This window comes from Cynoglossus semilaevis, chromosome 12 (assembly GCF_000523025.1).
Source record: "Cynoglossus semilaevis isolate Cse_v1.0 chromosome 12, Cse_v1.0, whole genome shotgun sequence".
Lineage (NCBI taxonomy): Eukaryota > Metazoa > Chordata > Actinopteri > Pleuronectiformes > Cynoglossidae > Cynoglossus > Cynoglossus semilaevis.
In genome coordinates, this window is record NC_024318.1 from 15,079,749 (window position 1) to 15,104,156 (window position 24,408).

At 36.4% G+C, this 24,408-nt stretch overlaps 1 protein-coding gene across 4 annotated transcripts in view; it reads left to right on the forward strand.

The window, feature by feature from the left end:
- Positions 1–24,408, forward strand: part of LOC103387639 (E3 ubiquitin-protein ligase NEURL1-like) — a 108,492-nt gene that overhangs the window by 28,575 nt on the left and 55,509 nt on the right. For 2 of the 4 annotated variants that reach the window (XM_008322376.3, XM_008322377.3), the window contains exons 1-2: positions 7,666–8,011; positions 13,582–13,677. The gene's annotated coding sequence lies outside the window, so the exon portion shown is untranslated. Of the gene's footprint in view, positions 1–7,665; positions 8,012–13,581; positions 13,678–24,408 lie in introns of those variants that run through there. The other 2 variants (XM_017037287.2, XM_025061223.1) reach the window with 1 other exon arrangement.

The window sequence follows — 24,408 nt, forward strand, 5'->3', positions numbered from 1 at the left end:
AAGAGTGAGAAAAACAAAATATTAAAGAATTCTTTTTAGAAATCTTAATTATGTTGGCAGTTAATATAACCCTTTTTTTAGGTACAATACGAACATGATTGTAACAATCTGTTTTTTTTTTTATGAAACTACAACTACCTAACTACCTACTAAACAAAATGTGGTAAATAATCTAAGCTGTATTTTCTTTGAACACAGTGAAGAAAAAAAAAGAGAAAATAATAATGCAATTGTGCCCTTGTCAATTGAACCTTAAAACATTCAATTTGTTGACGCCCCACCTGTCATGTTGCTGCTTCCAGTGGGGCCTGCCCCACACTTTGAGAAACACTGCACTTTTTTGTTGTTGCTTATGATCAACTGGCGGTTCGCTGGCTGAATTTGACCCACCAAAGTGTCCAGTCTGGCCGGGGACTGGATTTGGAAATATACTTCAAATAATAACATTAGACAAAAATGTTATTTTTATTTCAATTCATTTGAGTGTCCGGCCCCCAAGCTGTCTAAAAAATTCTGGCCCTCTGACAAATAAAGTTAGTGCCCCCTAGTGTACAATGTAGAGACAAACAACCTTTCCTACTCACATTTAAACCTGTAGTCAATTCACAGGGAACAGTTAACTTAATAACTGTCCTCCCCTCATACACCTGACCCACACCCCCATGAATTGAAATACTATTAAGAACCTGATCACATGTATATTTTTATCTGTACACACCACAGTATGAGTTACTGCCACCTAGTGACTGGAGGCTTGTTATCATTCAAGCATTACAGCAGTGGTACACTTATGTCCGGCGTGCCATATTCCATTGGAAGCCCCTCACGCCCCACTATTTGAATAGTACTGGTGTAAAGGAAGGTATACTACATCTAGTCAGAAAACTGTAACTCCTTTTACATCCAGTATTTTCCGTCACTGCCTTAGACATTTTTCAGCACCTATAACTATAAAAAATCCTGTTCGTGACCTCTGTCTCGTCATACATCTAGCGCTAATCTTGTGTTTAATTTCCTTCTTTTTTCATGCAATGTCGCTGAGGTGGCAGATAACAGGAACGACTTCATTATGTAATAATACTACAGTGCTTTACTACAGAAAAGAACAGAACAATCCTCTAACTTGGTGCTGTTCCCGTGCCTCTGCAGAGTCGACTGTCATTTTTGCTTAAAAAGGAGGGAAGTCTCTGTCTGTACAGTAGAGTTTGCATTCCCTCACTGCTGCTCCCCCATCCTCCGACTGACATTTATGCTCAGGATTGACATGCTATGTAAGAAATCTGTGACTGTCAGTCCCTGTCAGCCACATGATAGACCCACAACCTTTGCAAGGGTGGCTTCCTGTCCTGTGGTGGCGACTGTAAAACGTCACGATTTTCACGATGGAAAGTGAATCGATTCTTTATTTTCTCCCTGTCATTAAAGTAATTCCCATCAGGGAAACAACATCACAGGGATCAATATGGCAACAAATGATTTCTTTGATTCTTGCGTTACGCACTGACCATGCAGGCGGTAGAGAAGCAACCAGATATGAAAATACTTCTATGAAGCTGCCGCTGTGTTCACTTTTAATAATCGTGTTTGTTCAATGCCACTTTAGAGTGAACGCCATCTGTTGTCGAAGTGAAAAGACCATGTCAGTCTGTAGAAGAGAAATGTCAGCGATATAATGCAAAACGCAATTTTGACTTGCATATAATAATTCAATTTTTTATGAAATGCGGTCCATATGTTGGAACAACATAATATATATATATATGTGTGTATGTATATATTTATTAAGGGGGCAGTGGTGGCTTAGTGGTTAAGGAAGCGGACATTCATATAAATGTTCATATGCACATACTGTGTGTATACATATTTAGATATGGATGTATTTGAACATACACTATATATGTATGTGTGTATGTATATACAGTATGTGTATATATATTTATGTAAATGAATACACTTATTACATTATACTACATTATATTACAATACATTTAGCAGAGGCTTTTATCCAAAGTGACTTACATTTACATTACATACACTACATGCTTACATTTGTATTAATATGCTCATATATATGTTTATAAGTATATATTATATGTGTCTTTCATATATGTTCATATGTATGTACTGTATATATACATATTTACATATGTACATACTACACACATATATATATATTTATATACACACATATATAAATATATATATGTGTGTGTATATGTGTATGGAAGTGTGTTTTTCCCTGCCTAAAACCAATCATTTTTTGTACACATATTAAGAAAACATGTTCACAGTGGGATCATTGATGTCTGAATATATTATCTCATCTAAACCATGTGAGCTCAAGGACATGTTGGTTTGTTTTTTTTCCTACAATGCTGGTAGTCTTGGTAGGTCACTCTCTGCTGGAGGAGATGTTATCATGCGCACACATGCATATGTAACATTCTCGTTTAATTAGACTGGTTCTAGATGGATCTGGAGACTAACTTCTTTTTTTCTTGAATGAAAAATGAAATATAACCCTTGTTTCTTTTTTGCACGATGACGTTTAGGCAGATTTATAGCATCCGGTCATAAAAGGGGAAATTAAGGTGAATCAGTATGTAGTAACGAGAGCTGATTTTATGTTTTTTTTTTTTTTAAAAAGGAGGTTGTCCTCTGTGTCTCTTGCTCCCTGATCATAAGCCCGTAATGGTTCTATCAGTTTATTGTCACGCTATATTTTATAGTGACAAGAGGGAAGTCAGAGAAAAGAAATGTCTGCCTCATTATAGATTTTGTCCCACATTTGCACACTGCCTGTGTAACTTGGACTTTCAAAGGGCTTCCGCTAGGCTTTCCTCCAGACTAAAAGAAAAAGTCGATTCTGTTCAAAACCCTCAGCAACTTATCCAGGATTTTCTAAATGAGCACTTGAGAACTTGGCCAAAGGTGGTGTGTTCTGTGCTCCCTCACTTTCTTTGAGTCTATTGGCAGGCTATCGTTTACCACCTAGAATGTTTTTCTTCCCCAAACTCGTACGCGCTCACACACACACTTGCACATTTCTCTTTCTCTCTCTCTCTCTCTCTGTCTGTCTCTCCATCTTCCTTTCAACTGCCTATCCACCCCCTACCCTCCCTCATCCTTTCTGTTTTTTTGTGTCTTCACTTGTACTTCCTCATTTCTTTCCCATCTCACACCCTTTTGAAGTCTGAGACAGCTCCAGATCCAGCATGGCTCCTTTTTTTTTTTTTTTTTTTTGGGGCAGCCAAACGAAATGTCTTACAAAGTGAGCTTCAATTGCGATTATTGCCGTTATTCAAAAAATCTACACAGTCCAACATGATGGGCAACAACATCTTTTTTTGACATATAACTACATGAGCCCTTAGGAGACGCAGAATAATAATTATATTGCACATTCTCACACAGTAACCTTGTACACTCTCAGGCAAAAACACACATGACAGAGAGGACTAATATGACATTCCATGTTAATGTATAACTTCCAATGAGTTAATCCTCCTCGGCACAAGGATGAAAAACAAATGTATTAATGAATTTTGATTTAAGTCCAAAAGACAGGAGCAAATATCAGTTATTTGGCCGTACAGTATTTTTCTAATCTGTAAAAAATAAATGAATTTTCATGGTTGCAGTTAAATAACTAAATAAATAAGCGGATAAATAAAGACGTAAATCAGAAGAAAACTTAACAAAACTTACAAAACATTTGCCTTATCAGAAGGTAAAGTAATGTGCGCGTGTTGTTGCCTTATGATTACGGATAAAAATCAAATATCACAGCTGGTATTGACTCCAAGTCACTTTACAGAGACACTTTAATATAAAAAGTGGTTAAAGAGGAGCCCGGTGAGTACTACTACTCATTGACGGCTGAACATCTGCTCAGTCGCCAGTAGACCTGAAAATATTTAAATTGAACAAATTAACATAAAAATATTAACATGTAAAGATAATGTGCATTAACAAATGCATTAAAACTAATGAAATGCTCTAACCCTAAAATGATAATGAACTGGAATGGAGCAATGGATTTGGTAAAATGTAAAATTGAGTAAAATCTGTTTTTGTAAAATGTAAAAAGTAAAATGGCAAAAGTTGATAAAACAAAGAAGATGGTAAACTGACATTTTATGATTTATAGTATAAAATCAACAATAGAAATAAAAATGATAAAAAAAAAATTTGATTTTCTGTTACAATATCTCCTTGCTCCTTCTTATAGTATTAGTTCTCTTAGTTCTGAAACAACTCCGAATTGGAAATACTTTTTTGGAACTTCCTGTTTTTACGCACATTAACACATATTGGGTTTTACAACTGATATTATTAGTTCTCTTAGTTCTGAAACAACTGATATTTTGTGAATGTAGTGATTACATGATATTATTGATCATTTAGCTGCAGGTCATCAGGCATAAACAGCATTGCCGTGATCAATGCAGATGCCAAATAACCAAACCTGACTCCGTAGAGAAATAGCTAGGTAGAACTACAAATGCTGTGAACGACGGTATCAAATTCTATTAGTCTTTAAAAAAAAAGAGATAATTTTTCATTGTTTAAGTGAATATCCTTAATTACCCACAGAAGTGCCACATGTTACAACAGGCTCTACTCAGATGTACCAAGCTATCATCAAATTATTTTTAATGGGTTGGTTCCAGTTTCCCCAATTTTTTCTTGACCTAAAATTAACCGTTAAGTTTTCAAACCCAGGTACTGTATCACATTAGAGGAGAGTGTGCTGTTAACAATAGCAAGTTTATAAGGTCCTGGTAACAACTGATATGGGAACATTACATCAACAAGAACCCTAACAAGGCCAGTATCTGGACTTTGCCTTGTTAGCAGTCTTGGTCTGGAGAGATGGTACTTGATTTTACTGTTTCATAAGAGAGGAGGAATAAATAGATGACATAATGTTGAGTCAAGAACTGACACCTGGCAATGTTCAACTCATTGTCCTTGCATTTGTCTAAAAAAACTTGCTAGTGTTGTGAATATGACTGTAGGTGTCGTTGAATATTGATGGTTCTGGTCCGGCCTGGGGACGAGGTTGTGCTCAAACCCTTCTTACTCAAGAGGATAACATGTCTTTTTCCTGTGATGTGTTTGAGTGGTGGAACATAATGTAGGACCTAAGCTGTGAAATGTACTGAACTGCTCACCTCTCCAAGGTGTTTCAGAACGCTCGTTTATTCATCTTCTACGGCTTAATACATTTCAGGGTCAGACGAAGACCGCAGCCAATGCCAGCTGTCATGTCGTGTCACACAAAACGGAAATTAATGTTGGGATTTTCTAAAATTAACTAACATTAGCTTACACTTACAGTATATTGATAACAGCAGGTGTTTTGAAGTCACGCGGCTGGCTCTAACTGGATCATCGATGCAAGTCTTTTCACCTGGGTAGTGTACGGAATCAGTATTGGCATTCCCGAGTTTTATCCAATGTCAGCAGAGATAAGTTGCAGCTCCAACGTAACCTCTAACAGAATAGCTGTAGTAGATGGGACGTGACTGGACAACATCAATCAATGTACAGCCATTTAAATATGTAAATAATTACATGGATGTATAAATACTGCAAATACCATCTACTATTGCCTAATTTTCTATATAATACGATTTGCATTCTTCAGTTTACAAACACTATTTCAGTTTTACTCTGATATGAACTTTATCAACTGGATATTTGTTCTTCTGGTTGAATGGCTCACTGCATTTCATTTTTTAATCTAATCTGATCCAGTCGAATCTAATCTAATCTGATCCGATCTAATCTAATCCAGTCTAATCCAATCTAATTTAATCCGTTCTAATCCAATCTAATTTAATCCAATCTAATATAATGCAATCTAATCTAATCTAATCTAATCTAATCTAATCTAATCTAATCTAATCTAATCTAATCAATTTTAATTCAATTTAATTCAGTCTAATCTAATCCAGTCTAATCTAATCTAATCTAATTTAATTTAATCTTATTGATAATATATATATATTTCTTTTAAAGCAGCTGCACCTCTTGGCTATTCTTCATCCATGACTAATCATGCCACAGCCGTAGGTACCTGATCATACATTTGCTTGTCTAATTAGTCATGGATGAGAACAGTTTGTCTCTCTGTGAGTCAAGCACAGTCAAAATTACGGACAAGAAAATGAGCACTACATCGTAGAAAACCACAGGAGTGAAAGAATTTGAATCATTCTGCCAGGTATGATTCTCAATGTTTTCCCAGCTTTCAGATCTCACCAGGTTTTATCTGGCTATTTTATGTCATTTTGTTTCATGGAGGCAACAGTTTTGTGTGGTACTGCAGTAAATCAACACGCAGTAAGTCCAGGCATGCCAGAAGCTGACTTGTGTTCCAAAACAGCTTAATCATACAACTGGAATTTTAATGTGTATTTTCCTCCGACTCAGAGAAATAGGTTACTACTACCTGAACCAATTAATGTAACATTTGCATGAATATATTTCTGAGAAGAATGTGAGTTAAAAAGTAAACTAATGCTTACATAATTAAAATTTAACTGGTTCAACTTAATTAACCTGTTTGAAGACGAAGCAATTTATGTTGTTTGTACTAAAGTAGTTGTAGTAAACTTCTCTAAGTACAGACTTCACTCAATAATGTAATACTTTAAATTAAATTAATTAAAAAAAAAACATGCAAAATGTGACCCATATTTTTATGTTGAGTCAGCAAAAAAAAAAAAATGGAGGGATGTCAGAGTTGATCTGGAAGAAGAAGACCAGGGCATATAGATAAATATATAATCAGCAGTATTAGTCAATATATACTGTAGAACCAGTCAATGCAGGTCTTGGTAATTTGTTGTCTAAAGTTAACTTGCTTAAAAGCATAGCAGACAAAAACAAGAAAGAGTGGCAGACACCAAACAACAAGAAGACAACAAGTATGAGTGACAGCTGAGAAAATGATTCAGACGATGACTCTACAGTAACCCATGTTACTCATTATAGATACCTGCACACAAAACAGAGAAAATATATTTTTTTCCCCTGCCATGAGCAACTCAGCATGCATTAGTTTTAACACCTGCCAGGGAAAAAAAACATTCAGAAGGATATACTGCAGTACACTGACCACACACACACACAACTCTAGTACTTGAGCAAATGCTAGAGAAAGAAGAAGAAAGAAATACATGTCTGCCGAATTAACTTTACTTTAACTTCTTAAGTTGTACTCTCAAAATAAAAGTGTGTTTCACTTTTGTTGTTAAATTCAGATGTTGGTTGTCTGAATTCCAGCCAGTGAGGGTTTTATTAAACAAAAAATGCAGTATTTAAAAAGTGAATTAACAAATTAGAAATTGCAGACTCACAGAACAAAAATAAAATAAAATAAATCCCAAGACAGGACACAAAAGAACAAATGTGAGGAAAACAAAATAAAGAAATTGAGCCTAACTGGAGAAAGTATTGTAATTGACCTTTAATATTGTTTAGGCTGTGTTGTTTTATGTTTCTTTGTTCATTTTGTATTATTGACTTAAAGCCAGGTTATTATTTTTCTGCCTTTTATTTTGAATATTATAGACGGAAGTTTTATTTTGAAAGAGTCTAAACGGAAAACAAGAAAGTGGTCCGATGATAAGTTTTGTTTTTGTTTATCGACGAGTTCCTGTTTAGTACGTAGCTAAGAAGTGCGCACGTATTTTGGGTGTTTCTTAGGGTGTGTTCGAGTTTTGAAAATAAACGCGGAGAACTACCAGTTAAAGAGTTGGACCGTGTTAATCAGAGACTCCTCCTCAGGAGGAGTGGACACAGGTGTTAGGAGTCAATATCTGTTGTATGGAAAGCGTAGTGTTTTGGAGTTTATAAAAATGGAAATGCTACAGACAGAGGCGGGAGTTAAACTAAATTCTGGCTGGCAGCTAAAGCAGTAGTGTTCGGTTCTTTTTAGTTTTTGTATTTTTTTTTTTTCCTTTAACAACTCACCACGTCCTGGAAGTCACACCAACAGGTAAGAAAAGTCTTTGTCTTTAACACATACAGACTGCAGGGCCAAAAACCAGCCCGTTTGAGGTTTCAATCTGGCCCGTTTGATGAATTTTAAAGATAAAAAGAACACTTCATGTTCAGGAAATGTTTTGAATTATTATATTTCATTATAAGTAATTGAAAACAATATAAAATCACATATTATTAAGATTTATCTCATGTACTTCTTTGGATGAAAACTAATGGGGGGGGAAACATGGATTTATTGTTATTTATAGGTAATTATGTTATGATTGTTCTGGTCTGGACCAATTATTTAGGCAGCCCCTGAACCAAAATGAGCTTGACATCCCTGGTGTAAATGATGACATGTGGGTCTACGTCTGTTGAAAAATCTGTGGAAATTGAACTTTGTGAAAAGTTTTCCCATGACACAGAATGGGTTAGAATGACTAACACTGCTGTGGTGAGAAACACAGTGTCACATGGAGCTGGTAGTTTTAATCTGTTATAATAGTTCTAATTTGATAGCAGCCTTTCATTTATATTCAAAGTTACACACCGCAGCGTTAATGTGAAACATAAAATATTATTTATCACAGTTATTGCTATTTAACACCCTGTGTCCATTTAGGCTCATTAAACCAAACTACTATTACAGTGTTTGAAAATGAAGGGTTTAAATAGCTCCCTGGGTGGACGCTTCACTTCAGTGTAATTGCACTTGTTCCAAAGTGCCTTTGTCAATGTTTGCTTGTTTCTTTTAATTAGATATGTGTACCATTACTTAAGTAAGACGGAGTATTAGGGCCACGTTGAGAAATAAAAAATAATACAAAAATTTAAGATTAAAGTTACATTAAAGAACAATTCAAGAAAAAAAGTTGTAACATTACAGGAGAAAAGTGAGAATTTTACGAGGAAAAAAGTTGTAAATTTATCAGATTAAGTCAAATGTTAAATCCCTTAGACACTGGGACAATCTCCTCCAAAGCGCATTTAAACTTTCATTTTTCATCTCATAAAACTATGACTTTTTTCTCATAAATTTGCAAGTTTTTTTTCATGTACTGTAGATTTATGACTTGAAAAAACTTTATTCAACTTTATTTTATTAACTTTGAGACTTTAACCTTGTAATTTTATTGATTTATTTTTTTTTATTCTCAATGTGGCCCTAATACTTTGTTGTAGTTGTGATTTCCAAACCATTTTTTTCACCGTAGGGACAAGTTCTTATGCAAGACTTTTTCCATTGACCAGAGGCAGATGTGTGTGCGGGTATGTGGGTCAAAATCATTAAAAAAACAAAGTAAAATGCATCATATATAATTTAATTGTTAGAAATACAATCCAAATATAATTATTATTTTATGCTATGCACTTCCATTTAATGACTGTTGGCATTTCCTTTTTTTCTTGGGAAGTTTGTTTTGTCAGGCTTACTGTATTAGTGCCTGACAAAAAATTCAAAAAATTGCAATTCAGTCAAGCGCTGAAGTGGTAGTATTTCAAATAAAAATACCATGCAGACCGAATTTTGAAGAAAAAAAAAAAATCGAATTAAAATTTTAACTTTTTCTCTGCCGCCCGGTACCAAATGATCCATGACCCACAGTAGGTCCCAAGGTTTGGGACTTGGCCAATGAAGAACTTTTTTGAAATCTTTTAATTATGTTTTATCATGATGCTTTTGAAATGACTATTTTAATAATTTTATGTGTATATATCTTTTAAAATCTCACATACCTAGTATGCCCTTGAGCACCCTCAGAGCTAGACGGATTGCCATTTGAGAACCACTAAAAGATCTCGTTTGGATGCTGGAGATTTCGTTAAGTAAAAGCAACCATAGCCCCCAATATATGGAAGTGAAATGTCTTTTTATCCTACTTAACCCCTTTTTAACTCCTATTGAACTAACTGTTATTGAAAATGAATACTAACCCAGGTTTCTGCAACCACTTTTCTGTATATGCATCATTATCCGATTTGGCATGGCCCTGGTACTCTTTCATAACTCTGCACTGGGGTAGACTGTAGCGATGAATTGCATGTGATGAGACCCACTTGATAGTCACAGATGCATCCTTAAAAAAAATCAAAAATTCAAGTGGAATACCAAGCTGTCACATTCACATGCTCTACTGCAAAATGATAAAACAGTGCCGATGAAGAAAGTAAGAAGGATTTATTTAACTTTTCTTAGTTCTCATGGCTGCTACCAAAGTGGGAAATATATACAGTACCTAGAAGAGCAGATCAGAACAGAGCACAGAAATCTCCTTGTTATAAAACCAGGGTCGATCCATGCCGGAATATGGAGACAAATGAAATGGAAACAGGAAGAACAATCCATATGGGAAAAACCCCTGCTGTACAGACAGCCTAAATCAAGACTGTTAAATTAATGAAAACAAGTGTATCTTACATTGTAACAGAACATAAAAAGTTTTAACAATGCCCTTTAATTTAAACAAACATAGCAGGGAAACCATGTAGGCATTTAAACAATTGTGTTTCCAGTTTTGCAGCACTTTGGGGAAGGGATGAGTTCTGCATGGAAGAACAGTGGCAGCCACAAACTAAGCAAATGCCAGAGGCCAGGAGCTGAACGGGGGATCAGGGATGTTAAGCCCAAGTTTTAGTCTTTGTTGATGACTTCAGAGTCACGAAAGTAATGTTCCTTTCTGAGTTTATTCCCATTTTCTTGTATGAATGGCTCTGCGAGGGAGAGTGCATATGGTTTGTTTTGGTGTGTTTGTCATCATTATCATTATTTGCAATTACTTTGCAAACCTCTAAGACAGGGATGCTCTATTATTCGTAGGCCACCGTGTCATCGTTATGTTACAAACTGAACACACATACAGTACATACTGTATCAGCGTCATTAACCTTGGGGTTGAGGCCCCACGTGGGGTCATGGGAAAGGGGTCGCCTAAAATGTCTAACAAAAATTACTGATAAGAATATTTTTCAACCAATTATTGTTCTATTTGAAATTATGATTAAAAACACCTCACCCAATATTAAACTAATTTCTCACTTTTATGTATTGAAGAAGTGTTGAAATAATGTAATAAATAAATAATAAATAACTCGTATAAATAAATATATAACATACTATATATATATACGTAAATAAATACTTATAAAATATATAAATTATAAAAACTAAAGGAAAAGAAACATGTATTTATATAATATAGAGATACTGTAAGTGGTCCTTGGTTCAAGCCCCCATAATCCTTATGTTGCCCCCTGTGGCAGCCTGTGTGGGTTGCAAAGACTTTCACTGTGAATTTCTCATTGTGGACCGTATAAGCTTTATTATTATTATTATGATTAATAACAATATTATTTGTATTATTATTATATATTATTATTATTATTATGTATTTTATATATTTATAATTAAATACTACTTATAACTTACACCAAAGACAAGTCCACAAGTAGCAACAAAATATTATTTTTTTGTAAAGCAAGCGATGTAATTTCATCCGGTAAAGTGTAAGCGAGCTTAAATCAAACTTTATTTCACACCATAACGTTTTTTTTTTTTTTTTGTGAGCACACACTCATATACTTCAGTCCAGTGAATGGCTTTGCAGCAGACTCTGATGACTTTTCTCTAGAAAACTTCTACAGTAAATGAGGTGCTGCTGCCAAAGGCTTCAGCCCTGCGGAAAATCCGAATTATTGCCAAACAAGTGGACATATGTTTGTCAATTTAGTTCCATAACAAGGCAATTACCCGTGGACCAGTTTCTGTCTGACCCTGAACCTCCATATTTGTTATCTCCTGATGGTGTCATATACAGGAAGGTCTTTGTTTTATGAGTAATAACAATGTTTTGGAAATTTGTATTGGAGGTACAGAGTTCCACAGAAGAGCACTGGGCGTTTGTTGGCCGGTCGAAAGAGTTGTCATCACCGTAGCGCGTCAGTCAAAGACCGCTGTTTTAGATGGGTGTGTGCCACACTGCTTTCTTTCTAACCAGATAAATCACGAGTTTTGACAAAGTAAAAAGATGAGCTGTGTCACAAGTAGTATAATGGTGCATTTTTACCACCCCCTGCTGGGGAGTGGATGGGACTACATGTTTTACAGTTTTGGCTTGGAAGCTACTATTCAAATGACCAGGCAAAAATATATATTTACTATATATTTATAAACTGAACATACTTTGTACATGTTGCATTACTGGTTAAATGAATCCAGCTGTATGCTCAATTTATATACTGGTGGATCACGATCTCCCCATTGGGCACCCCTACTGTACAGAATGTCAAAATAAGTTAGAGAACATCACCACCGTTGTGCACCATATTCGAGCAACGTCAGAATGTCGCTCACCCTCAAAATCAAATTCAGAGGAGTCTGGGATGTTGAGCGCGTGAATTGTCACTTTTTTACACCGTTAGTGTAAATGAAATGGTTTCCTAAAAACACAGCTGCGTTGTCTTAGTCTCAGGACAATGTAGATGAATGGAAATTAGACAAATTTAGTTCTGGGCATCATTTCACCCAGCCATTCACGCTCGTAACGCAGCTCAGGCCTCGTTAGATTTAACAGTTAAACGCAACTTAGTAGGATATTTAGGTTTTCGTTGTTGGGGACTGAATGCAAGACTGGCATTAGCTGTGGAAAACTGGTATATTCACCTGAGCAACAGCTGCAGTCTTTATCTGGACTTCAGCTCCTCGCCTGCTCGTTTTGACATGTAAGAGAGGAAAGTTGTCCTTATCCTTTAGCTATTAAACTCGTATTGACAAAAAAAAACACAGCTAATATATTTTAATGTCATAAAAACAAAAGCCAAACCCTGAAATCTGCTCATAAAACTACACATTTTAGTGACTCGACTAAGGAGACATAAATGTAAAAACCTCTTCCAGCTGTCGAGAGTCATTGTTCAGGTATTAAAAAGGTATTTCTTCGGTTGACAAATACCCGCCGTAACAACATGGAGATTTTTCCCCGGCTTAATTTGTTATGTGTAATCTGTAAAAGTGACAACCTGCTTTAATGGGCTCCATAAATCAACGTGAACACTCGTTTACACTCGTGAACACTGTTTGTACTCGCAAATTTAAATGACTCAAATAATTTGGGGGAAAAAAAAACAAAACTAAAACATCTAGCTCTTCAACACATGACACCAAACATTCATGGAAACGTGTATTTTATTTAAGTTCAGTGATTTTTGTTTTCAAAGGGTTGCATAAAAGATACTAGTAATATCTCTGAATATTCATGACAAAATCAACCTGCTGGAGTATTTAGGTCTGGCATGTAGGAGAGTTTGTGATAACAATTTCTGAATCTCTTGCTTAAAGCCTCCATAAATACAATGTTTTGGATAGTTGCGAGTTGCATCCAAAAGCTGTATTTGTTGAATTCCCTCCTGAAGCCCCTCTGCCTCAGTGCTGTATCCTTCCACCCAGAGCTGAATTATCGGTTGGCCAATAAAAAATCAGCCAATAGCAAATGGGTTTTTCAGAGATATATGGATATTGATGTGTATTGTTGTTGATATATGCTCACATAATCGTTCAATTATCTTTGGTGTTTCTCCTGCCAGCTCCAGGGCAGATGGAGCCAATCCCAGCCCACAGGAGGGTTCCAGCCTGGATGCGTCACCGCGGCCAACATGTCAAGACCCTGCAACTATCCACAGGTCTGGTCAATTTTACGTCCTTTTTAATCAATGTATTGTTTTTTGAGGTTTGAGCCGTGTTTTAATTTATTTTATCTATTATCAACCCTAAAACAATGAACAATTTTTGAAATCAGAGCAAACAATTTTTTTTTTACACAACCTGAATAGAAACCTGTACAAAGTTTGTACAGGAAACATGAACATTTCTTGAAATTAAAACAACATGTTAAACTGATAAAGACGTGTGGTGTTTACTGCCACTGTTTTTTCCATGTTTTTCCCAATTATTTCCATATAAATATAAGGTTCTGTGTAAAAAAAAAAAATCCTTAAATGTGTCCCCCTCTTTTCTCTGTGAGATCTCCCCTCTATATATATATATATATTTGCAATGACTCATAAGCGGTTAATCTTGGCCATGTTTTTCTTTACCTTTTTAATCATCTTCAACATTTAAGTGACTCTCCTCTGATGCCTAGTGTTGGAAACTGCAGTGCTTGGCATTTAAAATGCTGAGGCATTAATCTCTCCTTCCCTCTCACCCTGCCTTACATTTTGGCTAACTTTGGGGCGGTCAAACAGCATGTGGGGGGTAAGACTGGCATCATTTGCCAAGTCCTTCAGTGTTGGCCAGCAGTACCCATCCCAGGAGGGCTCCTGCCCGGCCTCCCTCAGGGGTTTATCAGGGGCAGTTTAAACAATGCCCTTTCAATTCTTAAGGACACTCCTCAACAAATGTATTCCTGCAGCAGTTTAGGGAAAACCTGTTATTGTAGTCAATGTAAAACAGTTTCAACTTTTTAAACAGTGTGATTTAATGAAACCGGGATGTTCTCATTCCACTCAGCATCCGCACAATTTACATCGATTTATGACACAGTTGGTCTGAATGAAAATCCCATTATTTGAATGTAATGGAGTGAAATATTGGCGGAGCGCACCCTTGTGGTTTCCAGGTCTTTGACTGCACAGCTCCAGGCTGCAGGCGGATACTTGATACGGGACAAGACAATTTGACTGCACAGCTCCAGGCTGCAGGCTGATACTTGATACGGGACAACGTAGAAACTTTCCTGCTTTTCTTCACAAACAAACAGAAGTTGTATGTGTGCGTAGCCGTGAATTAGAAATGTAGATAATAGAAAAGTACTATTGATTCGTAAAATTGATTTCAGTTGAACAAAAGCCATAGTTTTCTGGGTTAACTGAAATGATTGCCTCAGATGTATATAATTCTAATAGAAGATTTAAGAATTAAACAGAATTAATTACGTTTAGTGTCAATGTAAAACAGCATATATATATGTAAAAATATATATACAGATATATAAATACATTTACATATATACATACATATACATAACAAATGAATTGTATTAATCAAAGTTTAATACTTTTATTCTAAATGTAAAACAGCATATATATGTAGAAATACATATACAGTATGTGTATATACTAGATGCATATATATGCAGTACATATTTATATATTATTTACATTTTTTTATTGGGGATAAAATTATTTTTTATTCTTTAGTGTGAGCATTTATGCCAACTACAATCTGTAAATGTGTTCTCCCTAAGAAAAAGAGGGAAATATATGAATAAATGAAGGATTACATTTAATTTTTTTTTTTTTTACCCAATTTCCCAACATTGTTATTACAAGCCACTGGTGCACAACAAATTGGCAGCACTAAGCTTTTCAGGCTGAAGGTACAAACATGGAGAAAGAGTCCGTTGTGCATTCATAATTAAAAAGAAAAAAAAAAAAAACCGTCTCGTGCGGGGTCGAGGGCTGACTTTTATCAGGGACGCCACAACTTTTTGCATCTACCAACTGCTGCCTGTCGTTGTCGAAAAAAGAAATGCCCCAGTAAGGCCGCTCTAATGTTTCTCTGACCAAAGACAACAAGAGTTTATGTTCTATCTCATTACCTAGATCTTCCTTGTCGCAGCAGATCTGATAAAGTCACTGCGGAGAAAGTGAAATATGTGAGGGCAGTGAACAGCTGCTGTTCTTCACGCTGCGCTCTTCCTTTCAGCAGGCCGGGGGCTTTAAGATTTCCCCTCTTATACTAAATTAAAAGGATCTCCCCCCTCGTGCCCTTGCCCCTCTGTGCTCCTCTTCTTCTCCGTTGATCGGCTTTCCACCACAATGAGATGGAAATGTGACACAGTTAGGTGGGACTCCTGCCTAGGCCTGTACAGAGGCATGGAGGTGTGTGTGACATATTTCCTGCGACTCCTAGCTGCTCCCAGAACAGCTGCTGAGGACTGTTATGACAGCTTTCCACTGAGAGCACAGAAATCCATCTTCTCACCATGACACTTCTATTCCAGTTCAGTCATTTTCATTTTTCCACAGTTTTTGCCATTCTGTCATTCAAGTGAGAATAGATTGGATTTGTGGTGGCAGAAAGCCTTGGAAGGAGCATTAACGAGAAACTAAATCACTTCATTCTTTGAAAGGCTTTACACGGAACATTCCCCGCCAATGGAACTCAATGAAATACATTAGAAAATATTACTTTGATCGTGCATTATGTCTTTTTGTGACAGATTATTGCTATTATTACAGTGATACCTCGGGTCACGGACGTCCCTGTTCGCAAACAAATCGCACACACTTAAGTAGTATGAATTATTTGCATGAGGCGCCCAGGCACTCACCCAGCAGCATCCATCCCTGTCCTTGCGCATCTATTGTCCGAACAACAAGTGGTTAGCATAACTCGTCTTTGTACGTCATTGATGAGTGTTGATACTTTCATAAAATGCATCCCTTTTTATGGCTTATTATTGTATTATTTCTAAACATAAAGCCATAAAAAAAAAGTTTGTATGCCAAAGAACGGATTAACTGGATTTACATTAATTACAATGAGAAAAACGTATTTGGGTCAGGAACTTTTTGGGTCTTGAACAGAGTTGAAAAACGAATCTGTTTGTGACTGAAGGTATCACTGTATTATGTTTTATTTTTTACATCTAATGCTATTGGACAAAATAGGGATCAGAGACAAATAAGGGAATTAGACCAGTGGTTCTCAAACTGTGGTACCTGTACTACAAGTGGTACGTGAGCGCTCTCTAGTGGTACGTGGGGAAAATTAATATTTTCACATTTACATTTTCAGTGAATAATCAGTGAATAAATCTGAAACATACCATGCACAATTAATACAACATGTAAACAAACATCTTTCTAAACATTTCTAAACATCTCTCCTGTGGTGGAAGCTAACAGGGAAGGCCTATGCTGCTATATTCTAATTCTATATTCTAATGGTAGTACTCAGAGAGTTCAATGTTTTCTCAGGAGGCACAGCGTAGAAAAAGTTTGAGAACCACTGGCCTAGACCATTTTGCTCTTTGGGAAAAAAACTACACAGAAAAGTAGAAGATATGCTGCTCCCTCCAAAACAGTTCATTTTCACTAATCTGAAATTGGGCACCTGTTTTTTTCTGACTTTGCTGTGCAACACCAGCCGGGAAACCGAGAGCTGACATGTTTTCTGAGCTGCAGCTAATTCTCAAATCTCTGCTGCAAGACACAAAATATAACAGTGGGAAAAAAACAACAAACTTCTTGGTTTTGTGGAATAAACATTAGAATAGGATTTTGTGTGTCTGTGCGCTGTGGGCATGTGATGGATGGAAAAATGTTTCACTTGGTCTGTTAATCTCTCTAAAACAGATGCCATTAGGGTTCTGCTGATATAAACCTGCTTTAAGTTTAATGTCTTTATTAAAGATGAGGGAAGGGGAGAGGGTTAAAAAGCCAAAAAGTCAATCGTGGGGCAGGGAGGAATTGTGTGAGTAAAATCTTAGTAGTGTCAATGGGTGATGTCTTTTTCACGCAGAGAAAATAATAAGAAAAATAGGAAAAGTTAAAATGTTAAAAAAACAAACGTCTGTCGATGGTTCCTTAGGCAAACTGAGCATGAATTATATATGTTTTGCAAATAAAGAGGCTTAAAAAAAGAAAGAAAATAAAACAATCCTTTATAAAAACTGAAAAATATTGCAGTAGTTAACAGGCAGAGTGCAGCAACAACACTGCTGCTGCCACTAGTACTACCATTACTAATATTTATTTCTGTCATGCTGTAGGTTTAAATCCACCTGTCCTGCAACACTTACCTCTGGTGACACATCGGGGCAGTTTATTTTTAAGTGTCGGGCTTAAAAAGCAAGCTTGGGGCATAAAGTTCAACAGCTCTAGTGACAACTGAACAGCACAGTACGTAACACACAGGTTAAAAGACGTATAGAGTGAGGCCAGGGGGCGATATACTTGGAAATCGGGGGGTGGAGTTCTACAGAGGCAGAAACAGATCCTTATAACAATCCTTGGTATATAAACTATTTAGTATCAGTATAGTAATACAGTGTATATTATTAGAAGTACTGAATAATGATATGTGATTAATTGTATGATTAAATGTGATTAATCAAATTAGGAATGATATGTGATTAATTGTATGATTAAGTGTGATTAATCAAATTGCAAAATGAAATTAATTTGATTAATTACACAAATTCAGTAACTTGATTTACGCTTCAGTGTTTAAAGACAAAACTTAAATGTGGTCAAAGTTTTTGTAAATATTTATTGAAAAAACATAACAGATGTCAATAATCCAAAAATAGCGTTGAGAAGAAATATCGTTGTTAAATAATCATTGTTTTTAAGACGTATAATGTAGAAGTTCTTGTTTTGATTATAAGGGCATTTATTTTGAAAAAACCTCAGCTGCAGTCGCAGAGACGGTGAAAAGACTTAGTAAAAAGAATTGTTAAAAGTATAAGCAACCTTCCAAAGAGGCACAATGCTAATATGTATTGCTATGATGTGTCTGTGTTTTCAGCTACATCTGAAGTCTTATTATTTGTCCAGAACGGTTGTTAATGAAGTTAGCATTAGCTTATATAAGCTATTCGAAGCCATGTTTTGGTGGCAAATGCTACGACAGATGTAATTATATCATCCCTGGTTTGTTTTTAAAATCATAGCAAAGTGCTCTGACTGGTAGTGAAGTACTAGCCACATTTTTTGCAGGAAAAGTGTGGACAAAAACAAATTACAGTAGCAGTTTTAATTGCTATCCAGCTAGCCTGTGTCAGTGGGTTCCATTTGAATAGAAAGTTCCAAAGAGCGCCCATACTGAATTTACAGCCTTGTTCAAATTGCATATTTAAGAGCAGGGACTTTTGTTAAGCACATGTGAGCCAGTTTATCCACTTTAATCCCATGTCCGTTTTGTAGCCACGTGGCCCAATTTAACCTTTGTTGGCCCACACGGACACATTGGCATGCATTCAGTTCGTACCACAGTAGAGGCACTGAGATACAGTATGTGGAGCCAGATGTTGAAAATGTTTAAATATAGTGTGTACTGTAGGTGCTGTTAACTTATAGCGCCACAAATTCTGCCTTACATTTGAAACCACACGCCGTGAGAACAAATAATTTCGGTGTGGAAACACTGGTGTTAGATACATTCTCTGTCACTGCAGGATAAAGAGAGATAAAGGTTACGCCGCAGAGAGGCAATTATAATGTGGGTTCGGGTGACCTTGCGTTCAGGTGAGCGCCAGGCAATACATCTAAATACTAACCGAGCAGGGGCAGTTCAAACTCCGCCTGAAGCTCCGAACACCTCAAATCACCGCTTCTGGCCCAGCAGACCGTAGTGTGTGGCCTCTCCAGAACTTCTCGACTTATGTACGTGTATTCGTGCCACTTTGTTCAGAGCCTTTATGACTCACACCATTAGCAAGTCCCCCGCCCTCCCTTCCTCCACCCTCCCCTCTCTCATTTTTCCTGCACACACCAGCAAGATTTAGATATCCTATGTATTATGGATGGAGAGGATAAAAAGAATGCAGCAGCCATATATAAAACACACTTGTGGGATCGACACGACACCAGCGATTAAACTGGACAAATAAAGCTTCAGCAAAAAATAAATAAAAAATGAATAAATTGAAATTAGAAAGACAGGGGTGTTATGAATCTGAATATTTTTTGTGACACTTCCCTCCATACGTCACCCTGCACCGATTACATTAAGCCACCACTCCTACTCACACTGGGAGTCTATTAAACCAGTAATCTAATAGAGGGTTACATTGTGGGTTTTTTTTTTGTGTGCGCCTGAGTGTGTAATGGGTGCTTTTTCTATGAAGTGAATTATAACTTGTACTACAGTATGTGTTTCGTGTTGATCTTTAGCAGATTTTGAAAAGTTAAGACACTTCTGCTCCTTTTTTTTAGTACATGATTTTTGTCACAGGTGTCAGTTTAGATTTGGGAATAGAAAAAACAATATAGGGAAAAGGAAAATCCCTGTAGATAGTCCATCAGGGACAGGTCAGTAACCATTGACTTTAATGCCCTTTAACTGACTATTATAATACTTTTAATGAATTTCAATTGTAATTATTGGTCTAAAAACTTTTTTTTCATTTACCATCTTAGACTCTGGAATTGTATTTTTCTAAGACTAAATATAGTAATAAATACATTATTTTATATTCTCTATTTAAGGCAAAAGACTCTTTCACCTGATATTTGACCACCATCTAAGTCTTGAAATAAAGGTTCCTTTAAAATGTTTTTTCAGTTTTGGGAATCTAATAATAATTTGGAAAATTAAAAAAAAAAAAGAGAACTTGAACAGGTTTCCATTAAAGTTAAATTAAAAATAAAATACTCTGATTTCCAAATTGTTCATTTTGGAGAATAAAACACAGCACTGACAAAGATGGTGATCAAACCTGTCCATTTTGGAGAATAAAACACAGCACTGACGGCACAAGATGGTGATCAAACCTGTCAAAGCTTTGTCTCACAGCCATGTTAGCCGTTTTGAACTTGTACACCTTTTAAAATTGTACCCTCCGTCTCTGACCTACCATTATAGAATGTTTTAGTGCAGTCCCCTCTGAGGGGTTTTTCACCATCCAACAGCCAGAGTAAAACCTTAAAAGGGAGCAAAACTGCTGAAGAGGCATCATGAATTACACAGAACATGTCGACAGGAAGTCCACCAAACCGGGCTTCATATCATCTTCAAAACTTCATAATGTCAAAGGGACACTGATGATAAGATATACAGGAAATTCAAGGCCCAGCTGAGAAAATGACACATGTGCCAACCGCAATATCTTGGCCAAAATGAAAGTGATAAGCCTGTAACCTGAGTGGAAATGAGGCTATGAATATATCAGTGAGGATTCTCTGGCTGTTCGAGTGAATCTAAGGCTTGTGAGCTTATTAGAATCAATATGAAATTGTGATTATTAATCACCATTATTCATTATGTTAGGTATAACACAAGGGAACAGTATGGGATCAAGGCTGTTAAACGAAATAAAAATCAAAATATAAATATTGAAATAGTATAATAGATGTACCCAGGACTAAGACTGAGTGATATAGACTAAAAGTCATATCTTAATATTTTTTTTGCTGAATGCCATTACTCGATATATATAGATATTTTCTTAAGTGACATAATTGGGGTTTCAATTTTTTTTCCCAAATGCAAATCTTTTGAAAATCAAACAGGCTTCAACGTAGAAAAACGTAGTAAAGTTGCAGGTGTTTAGCTTGGACTAGCCTTGGGCAGATTGACTGTTATTCTTAACGTTATTTACATAGTTGAGCTAAATATTTGAACAAAGAATAGCAGCAAATTTGCAAGAGAAGCTTTAAAGTAGTGAGATCTGCTATGTCGAATGGTGGAGAGAGTGTCTCGCAGCAAATTTGCAAGAGAAGCTTTAAATGACAGTAGTGAGAACTGCTATGTCGAATGGTGTAGAGAGAGTGTCTAACAGTCCAAGGAAGCAGAGATGGAGATGCTGAGATTGGTCCGATACGACCGAGTCAACAACAATTACTGTGACTTTTAGAGAAATTTGGGGTGATAACAATCTCATGACATTTTAATTAGATTTTGTTGATAAAATATTTTTTTAAAACATTGGCTCTGGTAGATCTCAATGGATTGATGGCATGATTAAAGTTCTCTGAGAGTCGCCAACAATTTCAAAAGTCAATATTTGCAGCTGTATTTGTAGGTCAAGTCTTTATCGGTCCCTCTTTTGCTAGTGAAGTACGGAAAAGGAGGCAAGGCTACAGGTGTTAGCAAGTTTTGCTTGGACATTCCTGAGTGAGGACTTTAATATATTCTAAAAAAAAACTGCAGCGTACAAAGGGGTACGAGCAGGTTTAGAAGTATCGTGGCTATTAAAAATACAAGGAATTAATTTGTGTAACTCACAGAGTAATCATACAAATATGAATGTGCAACACAAAGCACGAGTGCGATGAAAGTCCCTCCATTGTCCTGACTGCTGGTTTCACCATTGACATTTTAATTGGTGGTTTTCAGCTCCCATTCTGTACCACATGGAAAAGTTTCTAGGAAAATGATCGCTGTAAAGCCGCCCCTCCCTGCCTGCCTCCCTCCCTCCCTCCTCTACCCCTCTCCTCTCTCTCTCTTTCAAGCACTTCGGATGAAGACATCGAAACTGAACAGTCTGACTGAGCCGCGTGTGGGTGTGACAGTGACAGTGTTGATTAAACATTAAGGAAGAGATATAATGCCACTTTACCATTGTGAGTTATCCAAGCCTTTTGTACTATCATTTCATCTATGCCCTTGAACTCCAGCACATTGCCAAACGACAGGATGGAAAGAATAATGACGATGAATTATGCATAAATGAGAACTTGAATTCATCTATCCAACTTTGCAAAGTTGGTGCATTTGAGGACCCCTGAGTGTTATTTGTCATGCCGCTGACAGGAAACACTGCAGTTGGTATTTTTTATAGGAGCCTCACTGTCAGGCCAAACTGAGTTTTGCACACTGTTGTGTACTGTGATACTCCTCAGACTGAGCCGGAGTGAGCTGTACAGACATTAGCTATTTAGAAAAGCTACCACTGCAAATCCACGTTAGCCAATTATAATAAGAAATGACGTTTATTAACCCTTTTCGCGAGGCTTTATATAGTATTTTAAGGGGACATTTTCTCTTTAAAAATTCAGTTCTTTTCATCCTTCCTTTGGCTGTTCATTTTTGAGAGGTCGCCACAGCAGATCATCTATTTAGGAGGATGACAAGCTCATGATATTTTAATTAGATTTTGTTGATAAAACAGATGAAATATTCAAACAATTGTCTCTGGTTATCTGACCGAATATCTCTAAATGTCACAGTAATTGTTGTTGACTCTTTCGCTGTAATGAACTCACAGACAACGGCCAATAGAAGAAATAGAAAGTAATGAACTCACAGACAACGGCCAATAGTAGAAGAGTCCCTCTCTAGAAAAAAATGTGTAACATCAGTATAGGCTGTTCTTCAAAGTTCCAAGTGGGAACAGTGAAAGCAAAGGCCAAGGCTAGTACAAACTAGATAAAAACAAGGTTAGAAACTGAAGAACCCAAAGTAGGGCACTCAGGCTGTAACACAGACATGGCAAACTGGCAAGGAGTCAAGTGCTGAGGGATTATTAGTGGAAAACTATAAGGGTTAATGATTGGGCAACGGGTAAGAGTGTCTGGTAGACAGAGTAATGAACAGCAAATAAGAGCAGACCAATTAAAAACAGGCCATGAGGTGAAGTGGCTGTTTGTACTCTCATCCCTGGAGTGGACTGTCATGTGTTTATGTCTTGGCTCAGCCTGATGGACCCTCAGTGTGAAGCCACACTGGCTGTGTGTGCAGCATGTTGCCATTCTGCTGTTTGTCACTTTCTATCTCTACAGAAGGAAAGTGATTATCTGTTTGGCCCTGTTTTTTTCCCCTCTTACGCTGATCTTTGAAAAGTGTTTTAAGCTAAATATTTATAAAATATTTTTAATATTTATTTAAACTGCAAAAGTAATGACCCTCTGAAACTTTGTGCACTTTCTCTTTAGTAAGCATGTGCACTTAATAAAAAAAATGAGATGGTCGTGAACAAGATAATGTAGGTTTTGGTTTTTCACTTATAAAATTTTTTTTTTTTAAAGTAAAGCAAAAACAGTTATGAGGTATAATTAAAATTTGATTTTTGCTTTAAAAGAATTTAGAAAGACTGACTTGAATTATAACCAATTATTAGAAAGTCGTGTGGAATGTGGTTTGATTCGTATAAATTTGCAATCAATCAATCAATTAATTTTATTGATCAATAAATAGATGAATAAAGTAATTTCTGATTATGATATCGCTGCTATAATAAATATGTAAAACCTAAATTTAAACAGTATACCAATTTCTTTATTATTTATATTCATAACTATATTTATATTCAATTTCTTTTCTAAAGATAAAGGAACCAAACAGCTCCCATCAACGACTGAGGAGAAATAAATGTTTAGATAAAAGAAACAACATGAATAGATGTATGACTTTTAATAACAAAAGTTTGAAGCAAACAAAATCGGTCCCAAACTGAAGCTCAGATTGATGCGAAGTGTCTTCGGCGCCGACCGTTAATAATTCCAAACAGACCGTTTGACATGACATGGCTATCATTTTCCTTTCACAGTAGACCCTCAGATGCAAAACAAACAAGACAGTGGATCACAACATAAAAGGCAGCGAAGACGAAGTGCAACATTTCCCGTTGACACGTTCTATTTGGATGTGTGCATTACAACACATTAAGCTCTTTATACACTGTCCCCGAAGACGTCTGCAACTCTTGGCAGTCCAGAGTGGCTGCCACACTGATGTCACTC